We start from the raw sequence: 24,123 nt of genomic DNA on the forward strand, positions 1-24,123 counted from the left end.
AGCAATCGAAATAGCGTAATGTAATTTGCTACGTAAAATATTTTAAATGTTTGGTAATAACTAATAATGTTATTTATAAAACGTCCAATGTGAAATATTTAAAATTCGCGAGTGTATCTTTTAGAGATGAAGAAGTTAATTTTTTATAGATTTTTTAGTGTTATCTGGCGTTTAATTTTTCATTTCGTACAATACGGTGGCTATATTCTATTGAAGTTTGGTTTAATTTTAATTTATGTGTTCGGCGCGTTGTAAAAATACTTGTATGTGGATGCACGCTGTGATTTAATTCGGGGATTGCGGGCGACATCCTGGGATCGATAGCAAATCTAAGGGAGTTAGCTGGTGGTGATGGTGATAAATAGTAGCTTATTAAAATGCCACGTTTATTCAAATTTTGAATATTTCATTCGCATCGATCGCGTCATTTAGTAAGGTGACACTTCGGACCGATTTAAATGAATTATGTTTCGAGTTGACGGCAATATTGACTTTTCTTTGGCGAGTGCAGGTGTAATTGCAAGCGCCACTTGTTCGAAACATTAGTCTTTATCCTTTCAATACATAAAATCTCCCCGAACGCAAACTACATTCCGCAAATGGAATCGATAGAACCGCTGAAATTTTCATCGAAACGACACGAAACATATAAAGTAGCAATTGTTATAGAGATCATAGGAAAGCCGTGTTTCAGGTCATTTAGCATTACCCTGCGGAGACTCCGCCGGCATTCCCGCGAGATGTGATACAAAGCATCTTGGAAATTCCAAACGAGTCTCATAATTTCTTACTCCAATTAATAAGGGCACGGCGTCGCTCGGACGTTTTAATAAAAACTTTGACTTATTGTCCTCGGCGTGCTCGCCAATCGCACAAATTTGACTGAATATGTATGCTTTGATCATTTTGGTTGGGCATAACTAAGTTGCGAGATCTTCCATTGCGGTCACGTCCCTGCAACAAAGCTTAACAAACGCATGCATTAATTTGCGTTGATCGATTTAATAAAATGACAGTTATTTGTACAGCTTTAGTGAAAAATTTGCGGTTTTGTCGCGTTCATATTCACTCGAGCCAGCTGAATAAATAACAACAATCGGAAGCACTGATTAGGAGAAATTTAAATCACAAAATCTTAGTTATTGGCGCTTGTTTTTCGATTAAAATTGATCGTTCTAAAAGAGGAAACGGGAATGTTCCGTCCCTAATTGGCGCGGCATGTGTGTTGTTTCGAGCCAATTATGTAGAAACGGAAATGTCAAAGTGGCACGTCGCCGTTTTACGATTCCTTTTGAAATTTGCAATTGTAATAAATTTGATGAAAATCATAAGCATCAGCAACGTTAATCTTTTAGAGCCAGTTTCCAGTCGGGTATTGGAGCAATATCGATGCCTTTTAAACTGATTGTTCTTTTATCTCTCCGTTTGAAAATTAGCTTGTGTAAAAGTTCGAACTTCTGATTTAATACTTGGCGTTATCATGCCGTCTTGACGAAAAACAAGAGCCAAGCCTTGCCTGCGGTCAGTGCCGATCGATGCCAGATCCAGAGCACAATTGAAACAGGAAGGTGGAAGATCCAGAGGTCCCTTGTTGCACGGTGTGACACACACTAAAGACCCTTATTTCAGCTAGATCACTGGAAGTGACTTAAGGTTCGACGGTATTTTCACAGGGAGTCGTTTAATGTCAGCGCGATTGATTATTCTCCGGCAAATTCACACAAATTTATTGTTGATGAATTGGGGAAAAGAACCGCTGGTTCTTCCACTATCGCAGTTTGGAAGTGCAAATAGTAAATCGGATTAGAATAACTAGATTAGAAATAGTTGGGTCTGCTGGGGACTATCCTACTTCTGAAAATTAAGCGAAACTCAGATTGGTTATTATAAAACCAATATCCTTGCATTACACAACTACCACTGCACCGAGAAAATCCCGTTTCGAGTCTCTATTTGCGAAATTGAAAATATGCAAAAAATTGTCCACAAGCCTCGTTAATTCGCGCAAAATCTGCCGGGACGTTAGGAATAAGTCATTCGACAAGTCGACGGCCCTGTGGAGGATTTTGGCAGCGATGTTATTTCAAGTATTTTCCAAAGATGTATTAGTCTGCGGTATTTTATTTTCAATTCTCTCGCTTGGAAGGCGCCACTGTTTGTTGGCTTTCTCGGTAACAACTTCAAACATTTTACAACACAATCAAACTACAATTAAAACTTCGCGATTTTATTACCTATTTACAAAAATTCAGGCCTAACTGCTAAATCGCGGACAAACTTTTTATACTACGGCAAACAAATATGTCTAACTTTTTGACTTTTTCCCGGAAACTCTGACAACTTGCCAATTAAACTGTCGGCGAAGAATCAAACAAATTCTAACCGCCGAGCTGTTGTTACTGTGCTGGGCTTGCTTTGTCAATAATTAGGCACAATTTTATTTCGATAAATGCCACCAGCGCTGATTTGGTTATTTGAGTTACACGTTTTCGGGGGTATAATTAATATTCCACGACGAAATGGTTTAAATGATCAAAATATAGCGGTTTTTGATTTTAGCGGAGTGAAAAATCCAGGACGAAAGTCCTGCTGCAACAATAAAAATCTAAGTGCTTTCAGCAGGACGCTCCGCTTGTGCGAGTATTTCCTGGGCGAAGTGCACCTGCTATTAGAAAAATCTATTAATTCTGGCGTTTCCTATAACTTAGGGAAAGTTTTTTAATACTTTGTGGCTCTCTTCGCTAATCCATAATAATGCATGCACATTTTCGATGTTTATCGCGCAATCGATTTTAATTCGTTTAAAAGTTTCGAGTGCAGAAACTTATTAATAAATTATAATACGTTAGAAAGTTGTAGTTTTTGAGTTAACTAATTTAAATTTGGCTTAATTCCCTCGGATAGTTCTCAAGGGAGCCGCAAACATTACTTTCGGTCTTATTCAAATATGGTTTAGTGTTTGCAGAGTCATGTAAAGCAAAAAAGTAATGAAATTACACGAGAATGTTGTTTGTGAGCAGCAGGTGCGGAAATTTTCGCAATATTGCAAGTGGAACGTACGAAATTGCGTTAAAGCAGTGTATGTGTCCTCTTAACATGCCAGAAGTCTAATGCGATGATGGATATTGTGTTTATGGTATTGCACAGGCCACGGGCGCCGACTACATGGGTGCATCGGCAAATGCACCCAGAAGTTTTTGAAAATGGTCACACTCGACACACAATAACACGTTCACCTTACAAATTTTGAGTAAAATGTATTTTGTCAAAAAATCTTTTAAAATAAATAGTTCTTACTGAAAAAATCTCTTGGCAGTTTATCGGATCACTCAACAAAATATTCATTAAAGACGTCAGATTGCTTAAAACAAGTGTCCAAGAATTTACGGGGTCCCAAAACTTACCCTTAAAAAGAATTCTCCTGTTTCCACGAACATCAAATAGATTGATAATCATTTTATTTTTATCCATATCGTTTGATAAATAGTATCAGGTAAAGCGTTCAGCTCTGCCTACAACATTCTTTTCAACAATATTTTGTGGTCTTCTGTAATACGCTTTAACCCATCAAAGTTTAGAAAACTTTAGAACAGAGACACTAGCCAACCTTGAAGATTGTAGATCTTAAATTTTTTTATTTTTATATGGACGAAAAAATCCTGTCGGTTTACCATATTTTTAAAACAAATTTTAAATTTTAAAACTGGTCAAGACCCGAGTGCAACAACTGCACGCACTCCAGACGCAGTTCTAAAACTGACCTAACTCAGATGTAGACAAGGGCTTACAAAATAATTAATAAAATTGTTTAGCTTCATTTTATCCGAGCATATTTTTGTTATATTTGCATCTAGTATCAAATTACTCAAACCCATTTATAAACAATGTCTGGCGTTACGTGCTCTTTCAAGCATTTCCTCGAAATGTTTTTGATTACCGATATACAATGAATCTCGACATTTTTTTCTACTTTCAGCCAGAGTATTCCCTATACCGCGGTTTCACCTCGGTTTATTTTGTTTACTTTGCGTCATTGTTCTTAATTAGAAATATCCCATATTTTACAATATTTTTGATTTTTCAATTTATGTGTTACTTTACTTAAATTATTAGATCATCAAATACTTTAAAACTGTGATCATTTTTCAAAAATAGACTTTTCCGAATTTTTTTTAGTTTTCTAGTTATTCAAAAAAAATTTTTTCACATTGCACCCTATTATGGCAATTTTTTTGAATACAGTAATACTTTTTTTGAATCAGTGTTTTTGGCTCGGAACGTAACTTAAAAATTTATGAAAAAAAGCATTCGTTCAAAAACAATACTATAGTAGAACCTCCCTTATCGGACACCTCCGAATAACGGACACCTCTTCAAAACCGACATTTTTGTAGAAACGTAACAAAACCTAAATGAAAATTTCCACCTCCCATTAGCGGACACCTCTCCACAACGGACAATTAAAGGTTCCCCATCGGTGTTCGTTGTTGAGAGGTGTTACTGTATTGAATTAGAAGTAAAAAAAATCCTCGTATTAGGGTGTTATTAAAAAAAATTTCTGAATAACTCGAAAACTAAAACGAATTTCGAATTGAAAAATGATCACATTTTGAAGGTAAGTTTGTTTGGACACAAAACGCTTGGTTCCATAATTTTATCAAACTCTGTTATGAAATTCAAAATGTTTATTATGACTCTTAAAAAAATCCTAGAAGCACCCATTTAATTTCTTCGTACTAGCAAAAGTTGAAATAAAAGAAAAAACCTACCAACATAGAATACTATACGGAAAAATCTTTGCTCGTTATTAACACCTTCGTTACTTTCTTAATTTTGTTTGTGCGCTCATTGGAAAGTTGACGTCCTGGCAGGGTAAGGAGCCTTGCTGAGGTCAGTTTACAAGTCCGGTTTTTACTTATTTTTCTTTTTGGATTTGCTGGTCATTGATAACAAACAAGCAACGTTGTTATTTTCACGCTCCAGTAAAAAGTAAAACGAGTGTTTATTTCGCGCACAGTTCCTCAAAAAACTACTTTATTAAAGCACACCTCTCGTTTTGGTGTAAAGGAGTAAAAAAAAGGTTAAATTTCGTAAGTATGGGGGCCGTTAGTTTCTTTTTTGGAATGTTGGACATTGATAACAAGCAGCGTTGTTATTTTCACGCTAGCGTGCGCCCGCGAGGCGTGCAGTCCATCCTGCGATAGTTCCTGCAATAATCGAATACCACGTCGCGGTATAACAAACCGCCGTCACTTTGTACACGTCACTTAGCGGTTAGTGAAGCTTTCGTTAATTGGTGAGGGGCATGGTTCCTGGTTCGGGTGGTGGGTTGCAAAGTACATCTTTCAGCAGAGCTGATTAGCAGCGTCGCACAGCAGAGCGTCGCGGCGCTTGCGCTGGCCACGACGTCGAGAAGAACGTCGGGTGAGTCAGTTTCTGGCGAAAATCGCGCGTGGAAAGTCCCATTCAGACCGCGACTTTCAATGTCACGTTTCCAGTGTTCTCAGCCTTTTGTAAACATTCCCTCTCATCAATGATTTACCAGGGTAAGTCCGGTCGAGACGCACGCGGCCGCTTCCCGACGCACGTTTTTTTCAAAATTGCCCCCTTTCGCGCAAATCCGATTGAAATTTGGCCGAAAGTGACGCCGGATAAGCCGGTTTTCCGAGCTGGGGTCAATATTGTTTTTCCGTCTGATTCTGTGGTTCGGCAAGTTTCAACTTACGACCGACATGCGGCAAAATGCCAAATGCCATTACGGCAAAACATTTCATTCCGAGCTGGCGTTTACACCACTTTTACAAACTTACGCACAACTTTGCCCAAATACACCAAAGCGCAAACTTCGAATTCAAAACGAATTAAGCCCCGGATGCCGGTATATATACCCAATGTCTATGCTAATGCTCTGGCCGCGACGGGAGCCGCATTTATACCACCTTAAACCAGAAAAAAGTGCAACAAGACAAATGGCATGGCTGCACTTTTTCCATTTCCGCCCGATTATTGACAGTCCCACTTTTCCAACAAGGGCCATAATTAACCGCAATTCCACCCCAAATGTGCCAGATTATAGCCAATTTCCTCACCATTATGTTGACAGATTTTTACTCAATCAAATTTCTGGTAACCGATATATAAACCTGAGATCGCCTAAATTGGCGATGCGGTTTTTTAGATTCAAATATTGCAATCTTTGCGCTAACAAAATTTTTGACAAAAAATTGTTCAAAATTGCCCTTCTGAATAGTTTAGGGGTGGGCTGAGGTGTTGCACCCAGCAAGAAAAATCGCCGCGCTTTCGTCTGTTTCTTAATCAGTAGAGACAGGATTTTAGGAAATTTTCCTCTACACGCAAGGGCTATTTTAAAACTCGAAAAAAATTTGTTTTCTCAAAAATGGAAATATTTGACACCTTTTTTATTTCTCGTAAACTGAATTGTTGTTTTCTAAATGTGTTTAACTTTACTAATTAAAAATAAAATATTTTTTTATTAGTAATTAGTTTAACAATTATTTTTATTTAAATAATTATTTTATTTTACATCTGAAGATTTTCCAGTATTTTAGCTTTTCTTATCTTTTTTTTATCTTATTAATCTTCTTATTTTGCGGTTTCATATTTTTTTAATTATCACTCTTTCAGTCACTTAGAACTTAGATCTACAGAATTTTAATCTTACTGTTTTTTTATTTTTTTTGTTTCACTTTTTAAGTTTTTTTTACCTTTTAATTTCTTAGTGTATTGGTTTTTTATTCAGAATCTTATGATTCAATTTATTAGTATTTCTCTTCTCCAGCTCTAGTTTCTTCATTTTTCAGTTATTTAGTCGCTTAGTTCTTCAGAATTTTATTTCCAATAATTTTTAGTATATTGTGTTTTTAGTTTCTCAGCGTAAAAATTTCTTTGTCAGTGTTGGAATTTTTAATTTTTGAAAATATGCATACTCTAATTCTATCATAAATTATTTTTTTATTTTAAACAATTTCTGTATCTTATAAAAAAATGTATGAGCCATGATTTTGGAATAAAACAATAATTTACGTAGAAGTGTCTAAATTGCAGTGGTCGTCAGTTGCTAATTTTGATTTTAAAAATTTATTTATTTTAATTATTATAATTGTAATTATTAATTTTTTCAAACCGAGTGAAAGTCCTACGTTCCTAAGATTCCTAGTTTTTGTGTAATAATAAATTGAAAAAACTGTGTTTTAGTAAAAAAAAATCAAATTATTTCAAAAACTAAACAGAATCGAGCATTTTATTAAGGCTAAATCCCCTTCATTTGTCCCAGAAATGAGTAATTGACCAATAAAAATATAAAAATCACCTCCTACTTGTTTATCTGGTGCACAAAAAATTGCAAGATGAGTGAAGCGTTTGCTATTGGATTTGGGAGGGGTAATGCACTCCCAACTGTAAAACAGACCAATCATAAGGCGTTCAAAGCTGAACAAGAAATTGTACTTTGATTATTTTGTAAATGTCGGCCAAATCATCTGGAATTTCACTGTTTTCTAACAAATTTCAAGTTTTCTATTAGCCATGGGTTCAAAAATCGTGGATCGATTTATTTTTGATAAAAACTGACTCTCGCAATTAGTTTGTGTTCTACTCAAACATTTCGCAAGTTTTTCAGCAAAAACTCAATTGTTTGGCACGTTTCCCTTACAAAACTCAAAAATGTACCAAAGCGTGCCAATAACTTGGGCATAATTAGAAAAAATATCCTAAATTACCAGATTTTAATCTTAATTTTTGTGTTTGTACAACCTTTTTTGCCACCTGAATAAAATTCCGGTTTCTATTGATCAGGTCTGAGACGAAAGTTGCCAGTGGCCAATTTTGAGTTTAATTTCGGGGAAAGTTGCCATGCTGGTGCACAGGTCGTGAAAATAGAGCAGTAAAGCTTTTATAGGTTGATTTTGGGGTAAATTAGTGTCCGGTGTTTAATCAGGCGTGTTTAATTAAAGAAATTAGCGTAACGCTCCCAATAAAAGGTCTAAATGCGCGCTCGAGTTTTTCGGTCGCAGCTGTCATCATTAGTATGTTAAATTTCGGTGGCCGGCAAAATACGCAAACAAGTTGTAAATCACTTATTGTGGTTAGAGGGTTCAGTAAGTGTCAAAGTTAGTTTAGCCTTAAATTTACGTTTATTAAATTCATGCATTCGGAATACGTAACGATAACATTACTCAAGCTACACATTTATTTCTGGTGTTATTGTTCTGACTACTTTACTCGCTCATTTTATTAAGTTGCCATTTTTGTATCTCTTTATCCAGGATGCGGCGATAAAATACGGCAGTTTATGTGGGAATTTTTAAACTAGATTCGCGATGGCTTTAGTCGAACGACTGTTCCACCTTCCACTTCCTCTGCTCCTAATGAGTCATTGTTTCTTAACTGCACGCCATCCACACTTAACGCGTCTTCGGGTTTATAAATTATAGCAGAAAGGGGCAGTTTTTAGCTCTCCCCTCCCAGCTGCATTTCATTAATACGTACAAGTATGTTTATGGCACGTACTTTTAAAAATTAACTCGGAGCTTCGTTCATTTGTATTCGTATTTACGGAGCCGGCAGTCTTAGTCCGTGAAGATCTGTTCAAATTAACTTTGTTTTAAGATCTTTATGGCGCAAATTAGACAAAGCGTTCTCGTTCCATTACCATTCTTTATTTAGAGCAGATTAACTTAGTTACATGAAAAATTCTCCCTCCTGATTCCTGCGATCAGCTGCTCGGCTTTGGTAACAGAAACCGCATTGTGGTCAGGTTAGTCGGCGTTAGCGAGGTTTACGTTTCATCTATAAGTCAATTCTTGAGAGAAAATAATTTATGGCATGCTGCCCGAATTTTAGTGTTGTTGTGTTGCCGTGTTGCCGAATAAATAATGTTGCTACATATATAGGCGCATAAATTTCGCAGACTTAACCCTTTTGGGGGGAAATTCGATTGCTAAAATGTATTACAACACATTCGGATGATATTTTTTGATGGCACTCTCAGACACATTATTCATATTAAGGCGGCTCAAGGAGTTCCGAAACGGATAAAGTCGTAAAAGTCATTATTATGAAAAACCCACCACCATAAAACATGTTCGTTACATATGCTCGTCCAATCCATCTTACAGTCCCTTTATCACTGAAACAAATCTAACGAGCTAGAACGGAAATTGCAGTTTTACTCCGCAAAGCTTTAATTCGATCATTTTATAAAATACCGCGGAACGGAAGGCAACTTTTACGGATTCTCTAATAAAACCCTGTTTTTAAAATTCCAGAATTAAGTTTCATGCGGTGATTACACCGTGGTTTCGTTTTCGATTAGTGGGCGAGCCGCGCCTCCAGTATTTTAAAGTTTAATTCAATTTTTTCGATTACGGGATGTCACACGGACATAAATAAAAGATATTCATATTTATATGTTTCCTCAATAATTCCAGCCACTTTAATAATTCCATTCCGAGAGAGATATACTGCGATTACAGCATTCCAAAAATACCGTTCTCTGGTTGTCAATTTAATCTTGGAAATATCTTGTGCCCCGATCTTTTCGCCACAATCGTGCGTTCTATCAGGGGAAATGTATAATGTGCAGCGAACAGAGCTGGATTAATCACCGCATTAACAGTTTCTCGTAATTTTATGTTGCTAGAGCGCTAATAGATCTTGCAAAGTGAAAATGTCCATTCCGCCATAATGTATTAATTAAAGTCATTAATACATTATGTTGGCTCTCTTCTGCGACGGCTCGTAATGGACTTGGTGGAGCGGTGCCATAACACTTACTCCCGTGCAACACAACATCATCGAACGTTATTTACATCTTACCCATTACGATACAGCTGCTGTAATTATTAGTTAAATAGAAATATGTGAAATGTCCATTACCGCCAAGAAATTTAATTAAGTTAGGTACAGATGGGCCGTTGCGGTGCCATAATCTACAGGCTGGGCTGAAAGTACGATATATGGCGTCTCGGATGCTTGCTGTTTATCACGTTTAGAGCCAGGTGAAATAAATAAATTATGAGCGAGCGTGTTTGTCAAAGTTCTGCAGGATTATGCGTAAAAGAGTAGCAACTGGTCGGTCCTAAAGGAATTCATACACGAGCGAGCACTGTGTAAAGGCAACGACCGGGCAAAAACTGGCACCGACTGAATGCGAATCGTAATTCGCAAGTTGTGGCCCAAACTATGCCTGAGGTGCACGGAAACATAAATTATCGCGCGCCTAATTCCATGCAAAATATCAATACAGTGTAACTGATCCGTCTATTGTTTAATTGTCTTGAACCAATTTTCTTATCAGAGCCGTACAGACAATGGCTTTATAACTGAAAGCCGGTTTATTAATTTCCATAGAACTAGGACTTTCGAAAAATAAATTAAAATTGGGAAAGATTTGCCTGTGGCGTATTCTACCTCGGCGGCATCACACTTGAACAAAACCGAGCTTTATTTAATTATTTTAATCTTCTTCATACACGCTACACGCCCAGGTTAATTATTTATTACAAATTTGGAATAAAGCGGAATTTCAAACGAATAAAGCTTTGCGTTTTTAACAACAATGTTTTGTTACAAAATGCGGATCAAAAAGTTTTTCCATTTCAACATAAAATCAAAACTCTGTAACATATCCGCCGGCAATTAATTTATTTTTTAAACTTTATATCAAATAGCATGGCTTCGCTGGTCAATTAAAATTACGTCTGACTTAGGGCGTTATTACGCACCGCTTGGCAAACCTGGCTGTTTCACTGATTTTCTTTTCAAGCATTTTGTTTGTTGATAGCTGGTTAGGTTGGTGCCAAATGAATTCGGGAAATTTATGTAAAATCATTTAAACCTAGTTACCTAACGCAAGATCGTGGTAACTTCCCCAATTTGCATTTTATGTTTAAAATTGTGAATGAACTTATCAGTTGAGTTTTCGCACATATAATTTTAATTGTAAATAGTTAAGCTGGAATTTCCTTAGCTGCGTCCACGGAGCATATGTGTTGAAGCTGCAAAAAAGCGGAGTTTGTGCGAATACGTGGAAGGGTTGATTTGGCTCAGCCTTGCGGAATTTACGAGATAAGTGTAAGGTGCGAGTGGTGGATGAAGAGCCGAGGGTGCAGATTGTGCAGCGTAATAATGGTTTCATACAAGGGTGAATTGTTAATGCCGCTGAAAAATTTATCAGTTAAAATTTAGCTGCGAGGAGTGGCAAATATTGTTGTAAGGTGCATGGTGTTGTCGAGTCCGCATTTTGGCTAATTAAATTTCCATTCCATCGTAACAATTTCAGTTCTTATGGCGGCGCAGCTTTTATGAATATGCGATGGCCACGTCATGAATTAATCAAAATGTGAATCGCAATTAAGGGCAGCGATCATGATCCAAGTAAAACCAAGTAAAAACCGCGCCCACGAAATTATGTTCGCGATAGCTGATGAGCTTCCATAACGGCGGAATGAAATTTACACAGAAAATTAAAACGATTCCAGTTATGCTTTTACCCTACTTCCGTTATGATTCAGCTGAGGTGTTCATTAAAAAACCTGCATAAATAAGTACCCCAAAGCGCGTCTAATGAAACGAAATAGATGCAAGTAAACAGCAACACCTAGTAAACATCTTTTATTTATTGTTGGTTTTGTGCGGAACGAAAATTCCGATTTAAGCCGGACAGACGAGAATTTTCAAATTATCGGATTTTCTCGCGGATGTGGCGTGTTTTCATACCGCGTTACCAACAAAGACTCGCAACTGAAGATAACACCTTTTGCCACTGCATATGATGCACAATCTGCTTTTCTCATTAATTAACTTGTTTCTCAACTATGACGAAACCTAGCGCGCAAAATGGAAACTTTTCATTTTCTTGCTTTTCCCACATTTCCACGCGCTCACGTGGAAAATCAGTACAAAATTTCTTCGACCCATTTTTACCAACTCGCGACTAATTACGTCCAATTAGCTAATTTCGAGATAATGAGTCATTTTCAGTAACCGGTGATTCGCTCGCTTATTTTTTAAATTATTTTAAATATTTGCGTGCAGACAAATGGAAAATTTAAGCACATTTAGACGGATGAAACGTAAATAAGGGTATTATTTAAAGAGATAGTGCAAACATTAATTAAATAATTTTATTAAATACACTCCATAATCTCGAAAATGTGTAAACTATTCAGTCAGCTGATCATTAAAACAGTTCCATTTATTAATTAAAGTTATGATTGTGTTTGCAACCAAGCGCGTTCTTCCCGAGCTTCGCTGAAAAAACAGTTTACTGCCGCAAACTGACAAAAATAATTTTTCATTTTAGTAATAGACTATGGTCCAAAATTGAAAATAAATTTCTCGGTGACTTGTATACGAAGGATGTGTTTTATGGCCGCGCTCCTAACAATGCACACTCTTGATAAAAGTTATAACTCCTAAGTTATTTTTCATGACTTGATAATTTTGAGCAGTCGCGAGTGGCGCAACATGACTTAGCAACCCTTAAAACCTGTAATGTGGTCTGGTGTATTGTACTTCAACATCAGGATTATTACGAGTTAGAAACGCCTGCGGCAGGTGTGACTGCAGCTGAATCAAATGCTTATTGCAGATTTACAAATGATTCGGGTTCTAAACACTGCAATCAAATTATTTTGACGCTTTTTAATTAAAATCCCTCATTAATTATCGCAGTCAAAATATTTTTAGCTTTTTAAACTTCAATACTCCTGTGTGTTGCTGGAACATAATTACAACAGATGGAAGGAATTCCCCGGGATATGTGACGCGTTGTGCAAATATATTAGTGCTTGTTACAATTGTCTGGTTAAAAGGGTGTAATAGTCTCGTCTCACAACACTCGGGTGCCACCGATTGGCAACTAAGCGGTTTGGATTCTTTAAAGTTTGGGTACCAAATGAAATACTTTACGAAATTGTGTTGCTATTTTTTCAAGCTCGAAATCCGTTTACTTTTTCGTCAATTTTGCAGTTCTAATCGGTCCCCGTGATGCCGTTCCAATTCTCTCTGTGTAAACAACTTGAGAATTGGAATGCAGACAATGCTTGACATTTCAATCTGTCGCATAAAACTCAAGTCCAAATAACTACATATCAGCGCGTTTTTGTTTAGTTCGTTATTAGATTACAATATGTTTGCGGCAAGTCGGATTAATTGCAAAAGGGAGTAACGCAGCGCTTATCCAATTATAAGTGACGTGTAAACTCTTTTGCATTTAGATAAAAGTTTGATTAAGTAGTTTTTTGCAAAAAGATCCTTTCTCTCGGAATATACGGCTTCTTGGGTCTTTATAAGTTTCATGTGCAGCAAAGCTTCCTTTGTCTAAAAAAGTAAATTAAAATCACACCGCACTCGAAGGCTGCAACTTTTCAATTTTCCCCGGTCATTCCTGAAATATTCCAAGCCGGATTTTTCCTAAGCGGCAGACGACGACGCTGTGTCAATAATTTCCCACTGAAAGTTAACGCTTGATTTGCAACTTACTTAGCGTTAATTAATGGAGGGTTGGTGATGTGTGACAAGGATGAATATTTCATCAACACCCAGAAGAAAATTGCGAATAATTATTGTAACTTCACAAATTCCACGCTTCACGCTCTGGTCGCCCGGCCCTGATTTGCAGCCCTTAGGCTTTGATGTCACCACCCACTCTAGGTACCAGCTCTACCTCCCAAGTAATTATCCTAATTTTGTTACAGCGCGCTTAAAACTCCACATATTGATCGGATTTGCGAAGATTTGTCTCCATTCAACCTAATTAAAGTTTCATCCAATAAAAAGACACGTTCTGGCCGAAATTACCACTAGATGCTCTTGTAATTACCGGTTAAAAAGTAGCTTTTTGTATCAAAAGCTACGAGAATTATGTTGAGCATGAATTGAAACGAATTAAACTCGGGGTTATGAAATTAAAAGCGCGAAAATAATACACTCTAGTAAAAAACGGTCAATTTTGGATTAAAATAATGAAGGGCTAGGCGGTTGAGAATAATAGGCTTTGTTAAAAAATTGGAGATTCTACAGTTTTAGAAAAAATGAGCATAATACGGTTTTGGACCCGGAATTGGACTTGTGGCCAAAGTGGATTTCTCAAAATGTTAGCTTAGTTATAGCTACTGAAATAGCTAGTTATTGCCCAACAAGTACAGAGTTTATTGCCTGTATTTATGGAGTTTATTTGGAAAATGACCTCTCTCCAATTACGTAACAATTAACTAAATAATTGTAAATAAATAACTAAGTAATTGTTGCCAATTTACAAATGAAATTGTTTAAATATCTGTAGAGCGTTATTTGTGTTGTTTTCGGGCTTGCTGGGGATCGTATTTTAGTGAATTATTTTTTCCAAGTTATGTAGTTTGAGTTGTGCATTTGTTTCGTGCTGTTCTCAGGATCGCCTTCTCATCTGGGAGTGTCAACACTTCCATTTTCTCTCTTGTAGTGTTGGCACTACAGATAAAGAAGTTTTCCACTGTTTGCGCTGAAATTGTTAAGAGGCGTTGCGTTTTTGTGGGGATTGCATGAGGTGACAGTTTGTAAAATGAATGTGATTGGCTTTAGAATGGGGAAATAAATAGTGAAAAAATCTTGTTTTGTGCATTTAATCTGTCTCGTTTATTCGTTGATGGTTTTCCCTTTTATTGCCCCTGTTCCGAGTCTTAGTGACTTGCCAAGGTAATCAACTCCAGCGCATTGTTACCAACTCACAATGACAAGGTAACATTTTTCACGTCGCGGGAATTTCATCCCAATCCAACATACTGTTTCCCATTTTATCTGTTCCATTTAATCATACATCTACATCGCGTTACGGCGCTTTCGCTACTGTCAAGCAACAATGTTAAAGATATTCCCGTTCCCATTCCTCCGACAAAACGAACGTTTACAGTTTTTGCACGATTTTGGAATTTATATATTCAGCACGACTGACGTCTAACCACTTTCATAATTGCCCACATAAAAATTGAATTCGGCGGCAACGCAAACCAAAGGATAGTACAGGTGGAGATATGAAACTGGGGATTTATTTTTAATTAAAACAGCCTACAATTGCTTTTGTTTCCCAACAACTTGCCGGACACTGAACAATTACTCCAAAAAGGAATAAATTACAACTGACAATTACTTTTGCTCGTAAAATGGCTCCACCACAAACACAATTTTAGAGAGTACACTTGCACAGCTTTAGATTAGATTCAGGTGAAAGCTAAACGGCGAATAAAGCTCGTTTACATTTTTTACAGCCCGTGTGTCTCGTCGAAATCTCGATACAGGTCCTGTCCAAAGCAAAGTTCGCACTTATTTGGAAATAAATCTAGGATTTGAAAATACTTTTATTTAAGCAAACTTTTCTTTTGTTCCACTTCGGAATTAGCATTTAGCTTTGCAGGTTCTGCATATAAATGGGAAATTAACGCATCGCAATTAAAAACGTAATTAGTTGATGTAAAATTAAAAAAAATCATAAATTAATTTCCCACAATCGAATAGATTAACGGAATGAATAAATTGAAAATTCAGTTTTATTAGATTAGCACGGCTGCGTTAATTAACGACTCTCATTAGCCGGCCCACTAGCAGTGATTTATTTTTTCTCCGTTTTATCCGAATTCGAACCTTAAAAATGTGAAAATAGATCAAGACGTATTTCACCGTCTGCTAAGTTTTGAGTGACACAGAAAAATGCAAATTGTTTCAAAAGCGAAACTCACGAATGGTTTATTTAACACAGACCCGTGATGGATGACAATGAAGTATTTCGCTTTAAATATCTGCAAACATGACGTTTTATTTTCTAATGATCTGACACCCCATTAAAAGCCCAAATGAGAGAGTTAAGATGGCGCCATATTTTCCGTATTACACTAATCCTGACGATAAAGTATTGCTTTCCACTAAACGGTTTTCCCCTTGTCACTTTTTCAAACGCAAACTTAGCGCTTGTTAGCTTCTTTGCCCTATTTTTATTTTAATTTTCGAATTAGTCGCGCTGTGTACAAAGCTTTGACTTTTATTAAAAAATATAGAAGCATTTATAATGTTTTTAAAGTTTCGTTATTAAATGAAGAGCTAGCTAACTAAAGTCATTAAATTAATTAATCTGCGTTTTTTATTGGCTAGCGACGTTTGGAGTCGCATTATTTTTCTTTTAGTTCCTTCGGGTTATGCGCCATTATTTCGGTATATTCCAAGTGTTTTTTAAATTTTATTTTACAGCTACGCTATCTGTTATAATTTAGCAATTTAAACACAACTTTACAAACTCAGTTTCGTCAATAAAGGAAAATGCATGAAATATTTCTCACAGCTTTCTTTAATAAAACTAAAAAAACTTAAATGTTTCAGGCGTTTATGGCTAAAATATTTTCACGTTCCCCAAGTTTTATTCATCAGTTTACCAACAGCGAATTATCGATTTGTCAATTAATAATGCACATCCTAATGCAGATAACTTGTTTTACTTATTCGCTAAACAGTGCTATTAATTCGCTAATTAATTTACTCCGAATAGTAAAGAAGCTTTAATACCATTTCATTAAAAATGCCCGTGCTTACCCCGAATAGCTATAATTTTTCATTGATTAATGGTAGCTTAACTGCATCCAATAAACATTATTTAACAGATGGTGACAGTTTTGATACCAACTAAAAATTGTTTCAATTAATAATCATTGGAAATTCATATGGACGGCTTAAAATACTGGAAAAAACGATAAATCACGGCGATATTTGATCCATATTCATACGAAAATAATTCACCAACTTAATTGTTTCCAAAAGTTTTCACTAGCATCCTACACTTGTTTAGTCCAGTTGACCTCAGGTCTCCGTGTGTACATAATAACTGAGATCTGCTGAATGTGTGGCATTAAATTCCTGATAATAAACGGAAGGATAGCGGAGAGGTTTATGTATTTCACATCCTTTGCAAATAAGGTTTAATTTTGCATTTTAATGAATGTCACAATAGGTGTATAGAATCAGTAATCCGCTTAGGAATGTTCGATTAAGTAGCAGATACAGTCACAATAGTTAACTAAACATTGCAAACTTGGTGTCTCAACTAAATATATTGGCAGTTGTTACATAACTTCGGAGGACGATTCCCCCAATCGGAATTTTTTGGCTTTTCAAAATGGAAACCCGTGGTATCGATTAAAGTTTTTCGAAGTTCTTGCTAATTTCTGGTGATAATGTGGTTAAATTCATTCAGCCGGAATTGTGCCGGAAAGTGTGCAGGAATGCGAAAAACCTATTGTATTTTATATGAATGTAGAGCAAATTATAAATACCAGGGCACTGAGTTTCCGGAAGTTTGTCAATTCGGTCTGAAATGGCTGAAAAAATAATTGGAAAATCTTTATGTGTAGGACATTGTTAGGAGATTTAATATCAAATACCTACAAAGCATTTAATATTTGGTTGAATTCTCCCGGGTCCGGGGGTTGATTATTACAGATTGATGATAAATTGGACTTTACGGATTTACAAATAGAGATAAATTTGCTTTTTTCCATTTATTAATTCAAGTGCATAGAAGCGAGTAATCTATTTTTCGCCGAGACAATTAAAGTTGGGAAGTCATAAACTGTACGATCACTATTTCGGATCTAATTATAAAGAGATTTAAGTTTCACTAAACGAAACTGCAAAGCAATTATCAACTGCTTACTGGGAGTAAGTTCCGGTTCAATTAAAAACGATTTTTTCAAACATTCGATCTAATTATTGCTGCTGGGAGCGGAATTTGCAAAACAAATTCGCTTTGGAAGTAATTTATTTCTTGTTAGTTACTTGTAGATTGCTTCCTTGTATGATGTGGGTTTTTTCTTCGGTTTAATTTCAAGATTTCTGGTGGCTTTCATGCACAGTGCAAATGCAGTGTCGGGAGTTTACGAGAGTGGACAGATGAATATGGCGTCAAGATGGCGAATATACGGATCTTTTGTAGCATTGTAGCTGCTGTTGAACATTTTCATAAAATTCCAAATTATGTCTTTGTGTTTCAGCAAACTAGTCGTTTCACGTCGGACAGGTCAGAGATGAACAATAAACATAAAATGTTCTTTGATCACACAGTCGAGCGATTCAATTAATTTTAGCATGAGAATTGACTATTATTACGCGAATGTATTTCATAATTCTAATTTGCTCCCAGTCAAAAACATAAAATGGCACGACTTGAGTCAAGAAAAAATCCCAAATCGAATCTCCAGCTGCTGTTCGGACGTAATAGAAATGCGGAGATATATGGTTACCATAATTTGTAATCTATAATCTATGTATCCGGGAATTATGCCCGTTGTACACAATCGTGGCCAATGTTGGAAATCTAGATAGATCCGTCCATATGCGCTGGTTTTAGCCGAGCCACATATAGACCCTGGACATGTAACACTGCATACGCTGATTAAAGTCATTCAAAGTCGTTCTTAAAAATAAAACCCGGAGAAAAAACTGTAAAACTGACGTCACTGTGATTTCGGTTTTCGTCACAGCTTTGCATATTTTATTCGGCTGCAATGACGCAATTACCGAATATTCTACCCTCTGAATATTTGATATTGTTTGGGTTGATGAGAGTTAACGATCGCATCAAGACGTATATTTTATTTAGGCACATCACGTAAATTGTGTTTTTTCGTTATTTACAAGGCGAACGACGTCGGAAGTTTAACACGTCATGACGGAATTTCCAAATATGCAATTTGTGTGATATTAATAGCAATGTCAGACAATGAGTCTAACTTTATAAACTAAGTTTGGGGTGAGATACTTTCCGGTTAAACGGGCTCGTAATCTCAAACCCACAAGGACAAGCAAAAACGAAATGTTTAGCTGGCAGCTAATTGGACAGAACATTATTGTTCTTATCAAAGTAGTGCATTTATTATATTTTACTTAAAACCGGCTTTAGTTCGTTAGGCAACCGCGGTTTTTGTGGTGCGAGCTTGTCACCTTATAAAAGCTCAATTTGTTGCTCAAAAATCGTTAAACGACTTTAATATGAATTGGTAATTTTGGGCGAAAAGCGCACCTGATACGCTACATTTATCTTTAATTCGCCTCTTAATAAGGATTAAATTCCCTCCGCTCCGGTTTATTATGCCTGTAAACATAATCATCTAATTAATGGGTACATTTGGTAGTTATTTTCTAGCTTGAACGGAAAATACTTTGTATGCGGAAAACTAACATTGTTTTCGTGTTTTCTTGAGACAATTCCGGACTGTAACGTCCGTCGGAAATGCACAAGTTGAGCCATTTTTGAGATTCAAGAAGGATAATTGTCGCAAGGATGACAATAATTGTTATCGTCACTATTAATGTCATCTTAATGGTTTCTAATTATGTGTTAAGATAATTGTTCATTTTCCGCCACATCGTGGTTAAGTTTGAAACTTAATTACCATGCGATAAATAGCGTGGTGTGGGGGGAAAATTTCGTGTTCCTAGTTTCATATCCGAAAGGATCGTGTCGTGTCCTGCGACCCAGGCACATTTTTCGTCGTTTTTATCCAATGAAAGTTCAATTTTGGAAGAGTTGTGCATGAGGAAAAAAGGTTTTATTCTTCAGACGAGTCGTGTTTAGGTTCCCCAGATGCGTTTACCAAGCTCCACTTTTCCTTTTCCGTCAAATTATTTTCTTGTCAATTACCTGTGTATGGGTTATTCAATTTGCTCATGTTCAGTCGGCGTTTTGCCGAAATTTAAATCGTCCGACAATCGTTTATTTGCGAGAATGTCACCCAACCGATACATTTATTTGATTAGTCCAGATCGGTTGCAAATTACGAAGTCAGGGGTCTGTTTATTAATGAAGTGATGAAAAGCGGAGACAACAAAAACTGAACGGAAACGCCAACTGAAACTTCAACAATTGATGCAAATTTCAATGGTTTGCTAGTGCTAATTAAAACTTGATGCGAATAATTGCAGCTAGTTAACTGCGTTTTTCTAGTTCAGTTGCTTGTTCTTGAATAATATTACAACATTACAATGAAATTTCAGTGTTGGGTGTTTTGCTGGTGGAATTAAAAACAATTTTAGTTTCATGTTTCTGTTTACCAGCTACGCAGATGCACATTAATCTACGGTAATGAATATTTTTTCCCGTTTAGGTCGAACTAAAAATCTGTTTATTTGCGCATCCAACCTGTTCCAGTTTCGTTTATTTTGTTAACAGCAAAACGGGTTACATATAAATTTGGGGGTACTTTTATTTTTTCTTGGAAGAGCCATTGAGGCTGGGAGAGTGGCGCGGCAAACACTTAAAAATTCGATTTATACTGATGAAGATAAGTGAGCCTGGTGTTTGTTTGCAAGGCAAAACCTGAGTCCTTCAGCCTGCCATACATAATCTCGATCTGTGTGTGACACTTTTTGGATTTATGGTGGCTTAATGTTGGTTTTGTTGTCGTAAAATTTGTCTGTTAATAACGAAATTGGCAAATTTTCCTTTTCCTGTTGGTGTTTTATCGCTGATTCTTTTCTGACGCGGGGTGGAATAATTTCGCCGGTTCGTCTCTGTTCACGTCATTCGTCCCCTGCAATTTCAATATCTTTCCCTCTACAATGATGCATTTACGTGTTCACAATGAGCGCGACAGTGCAAATCAGCACGAGCAGAAATTGTAGCAAGAGATAGGATAACGGGAATGGAATACCAACAGAGAGGGAGTGCAGTTGTATCGCGGCCCTGTATCTCCTCGAATTTACAAATTGAAATTATCAGACGACGTAGTTTACTAGCTATTAATGGGTTTTAAGCAGGGAGTAGATATTTTTGCCCAGCGGAATTGGTTTCGCTGTTCCAGCATCAGACAGCCTTCACTTGCGGCAATTTCCAAAATGAATTTCAGCCAAGTATAGCGAGCGATTAAAGAGTCATTATTACCTTGCCATCTTGACAAAATAACCAACTCATTTATTTCACAAAGAACCTCGCCATTTATATGCATTCTGCTGTCTATCGATTATCCGGCTGAAGTTTAGCACTGACCAACTTCGTTACATAATAGTTCCCAATTTAATTGTCAAATGCAATAGTTTGCACTGACAGCTTCGAGCGTTACTTCCAGATTGGAAACTTCGGAAATCGACCGTGCCCCACTGACTCAAACACTACCTTTCAACTTCCAATCCAATTTAAAAATATTTACCCCACTTAAACTTTCGGACGACTCGCAATTTAATTCATGGTTTTTATGCAGGCTACGGTGCACCTATTGGCAAGTGCATGTCGGCTACGCCCGATAAATTCTTCTAAGACAGCCAATAATTCGATCAATTTATCAAAATTATTTTTTGTTTATTAACTGGAGCCAATATAGTCACTGAGCGTCTCGTAGCGTCTCAACGCGTCACCGACTTCATTAATAACCTAATGTAAAACGTCACCACGGAATACAAAGTAGAAAAATGAAGGTGTTCTGTTCTTTTTTCGGCAAGCAGGAAACAGAAATTCCGTGAAATATGTTTCTACTCGAATTACAATTTATTATTACACTGATTACCATCCCTGATCCAGGTAAATAGGCGCGGCGTCATCAATAATGTTCTTTATGCCATCAGTTGGGCCGGAAAATACATTTCGAACTAAATTTGAGAGAAATTATTGAAAAAGAGATTTGCCCAGATGACATTAAAATTTAAAGGATTTTACTCTACAAATGCACAATTCGCTCTATTATTCATTTTAATTCGCATTCATCTAGCGATTATTGCAGGGACTCAATTATTATGGGTAAACAACACATAATAGCCACCTGCTAATCGAAACTCCCTGTTAACGAGTCAAAAATAGGAAATAGTGGCACGGCAATCGATAATCTATTTTGCATTTTTTAATTTATTTCCCGCACTTCTCTTATACATTGTTCATAATTAATTAGAATTTCCGCTTCGATTGTTTTTCATTTATCAGGTGCTCTCTCACAGAAACATTTTTTATTTTAACAATTTAAACCTGTTTCTGTTTCGTTTAACCCCGGTTTTAATTTTTGTTTAATAATGCACAATAACCCGTTTAACCCTAGATCTCCCATTGTGCGAGAAGTTTCAAAGTGTGGAAACACCATAAACAGTTGTGTTTATGGCACTATTAGGTGGGATGAATTATGAGAAAATGAGATAAAATCGCATGGTGGTAATTGTGATTTCCGGTTAACGAGCCAAAAATGGCGAACGTCCCGTATCGCACTCAATAATCGATAGTGTTTTTTGGGCGCTGCGAAAAGCGCCGATTCAGCATTTCTTATATCTGAATTTTAATAACAAATAGGCGAAAACAAGCGCTAATCGAAAATCGTTCAAAGTTCGATTCTTTCCCCATTTCCTAAACTATTTCGGATGTAATTATGACAAATGTGGGGATGATGGTAGTGACGTCTCTGTTGCGTCTGTTTTAACCTGACGCCAGACGTTCTCCTGAAACTATTGACGTTCTTGCGACAAAATCGTCGCGCTTCGAGGGAGTTTTATAACACTGTGTGTGTCGTGGAGCGGACCGAATTTTCGAAATAATGCTACACTGAACTGGCTCACGCAAAAACTTGAATATTTTCGAAAGCGTCTAGGATTTGATCTCATGCTAGAGTAAGTACAAGCTCAAGCGTGTTTGCGGTCAAAAGCGCAAAGCAACTGTTGAATTAAGCGGCTAATGTACAAGAAACGGGCCAATTTAGCATTAATTTTAAATCACAAACTTTGAGATATTATCCGAGACCGTATCGAGGCTTGGGCTAGCCCACCGATGTTTCTATATTCAGGACTCGAACAGGCTCTAACTATTGTTATTTTCTGTCTTGTGGGAAACTTCACGTTTGCTCGTGGGTCACCATTGTCCTCAATTTTCACGGGCGAGTGCCACAACTATGAAAAATGAGCACGGCACCACTTTTATCTACACGTTAATTACCAAAACAATGCGCCAAGTTTCGAAAGAGATCAATAGTAATAATCGCGTTGGGGTTATAAGTTTGGGAGAAAACCGTTCATAAGTGTCTATTGTGTTATTTATACCTTTCTTGTTTTTCCCTATTTATCAGGGGGATATTACGTTTTTATTGCATGATTTAATGGTGTTGTTCCTCCTCTTTGATCCAGCTTGCATTTCCGATAATATCTTTTTTCCTTCTATCTCTCCCAGTTATTTGGATGGTAATGTCTAAAAGCCACAAATTGTTTGCGGTTCGAACTATTTAACGAGTTTTACATGAGTGTTACGTTTCTCAATTAAGCTAACAGCCCGAAATAGCTTTAATAAAAAGAAGTTTGCAGCAAATTAGCTTTTAACCATCCTCTTGATGCTTTTATATATTCTGTTTGTGACGAACTAGCTCTTAAATCGTTAAATATTGCAAGTTAGGAGAACTCTTAAATATGCGCCAAACTAATTTAAATATTTTAGAAAGTGCCCTCCAGGTTGTGAAGTTCCTATCGATTTGCTATTATAGAACCCCGCAATCGCATAAATCACAAATAATTTTACTTCTTTATCATAAGATATAGTTGAGTGTTTTTAAATCCACGAGAGTTTTCTACTTAATAAATGATTCAGAGGAGTTAGGTGCAATTAGAACACTGCATTAGAGCGCTGCTCGCTGCAAAACAACAAAACTTTGCTTTAGTCTGCAAGGAGAAGTACAATTTTCTGCTCGTAAAAGTGATAAAATCTAAACAACTTGTTTGGTTTCTTTGACTCAACTTCGAAAAATATAGTGGTTTTGCGGAATCAGCACATTTTACTAATTTTCATTTTTTAGTGTAGTTACTAGTCTTCGATAATCCCTCCGGAATGAAATGAATTAGGCTTTTCGCTTTATTACTAAATTCACAAAGTTAAAAACGCTTAAAATTTGATACTTTGACGAATCTAATCTGAGTTTACAAGCTTTTAGCGGCAAAACATCCTTAAACGGTCCGAGTGATTTTCAAGTATTTTAGAAGAGATTTGAGCAAACATGGAATCAGAAAATGACAGTTTTTGTCGCCTCATAAGAAGGAATGTGTGTGATATATGTGTTTTTAAGGCTTGCCGTTTATATAAAATAAGGAACAAGAGGCTTTGTGTTAATATTTCATTTTGTTTCAGCTGAA

The 24,123-nt window shown here is 36.6% G+C and overlaps 1 protein-coding gene across 1 annotated transcript in view; it reads left to right on the plus strand.

The window, feature by feature from the left end:
- The first annotated feature begins 5,385 nt into the window (after positions 1 to 5,385).
- Positions 5,386 to 24,123, plus strand: part of LOC658825 (uncharacterized) — a 61,538-nt gene continuing 42,800 nt past the window's right edge. The window contains exon 1 of the mRNA XM_015983832.2: positions 5,386 to 5,546. The gene's annotated coding sequence lies outside the window, so the exon portion shown is untranslated. The remainder of the gene's footprint in view (positions 5,547 to 24,123) is intronic.

The sequence above is a fragment of the Tribolium castaneum genome, chromosome 10 (assembly GCF_031307605.1).
Source record: "Tribolium castaneum strain GA2 chromosome 10, icTriCast1.1, whole genome shotgun sequence".
In the NCBI taxonomy this organism is placed as follows: Eukaryota; Metazoa; Arthropoda; class Insecta; order Coleoptera; family Tenebrionidae; genus Tribolium; species Tribolium castaneum.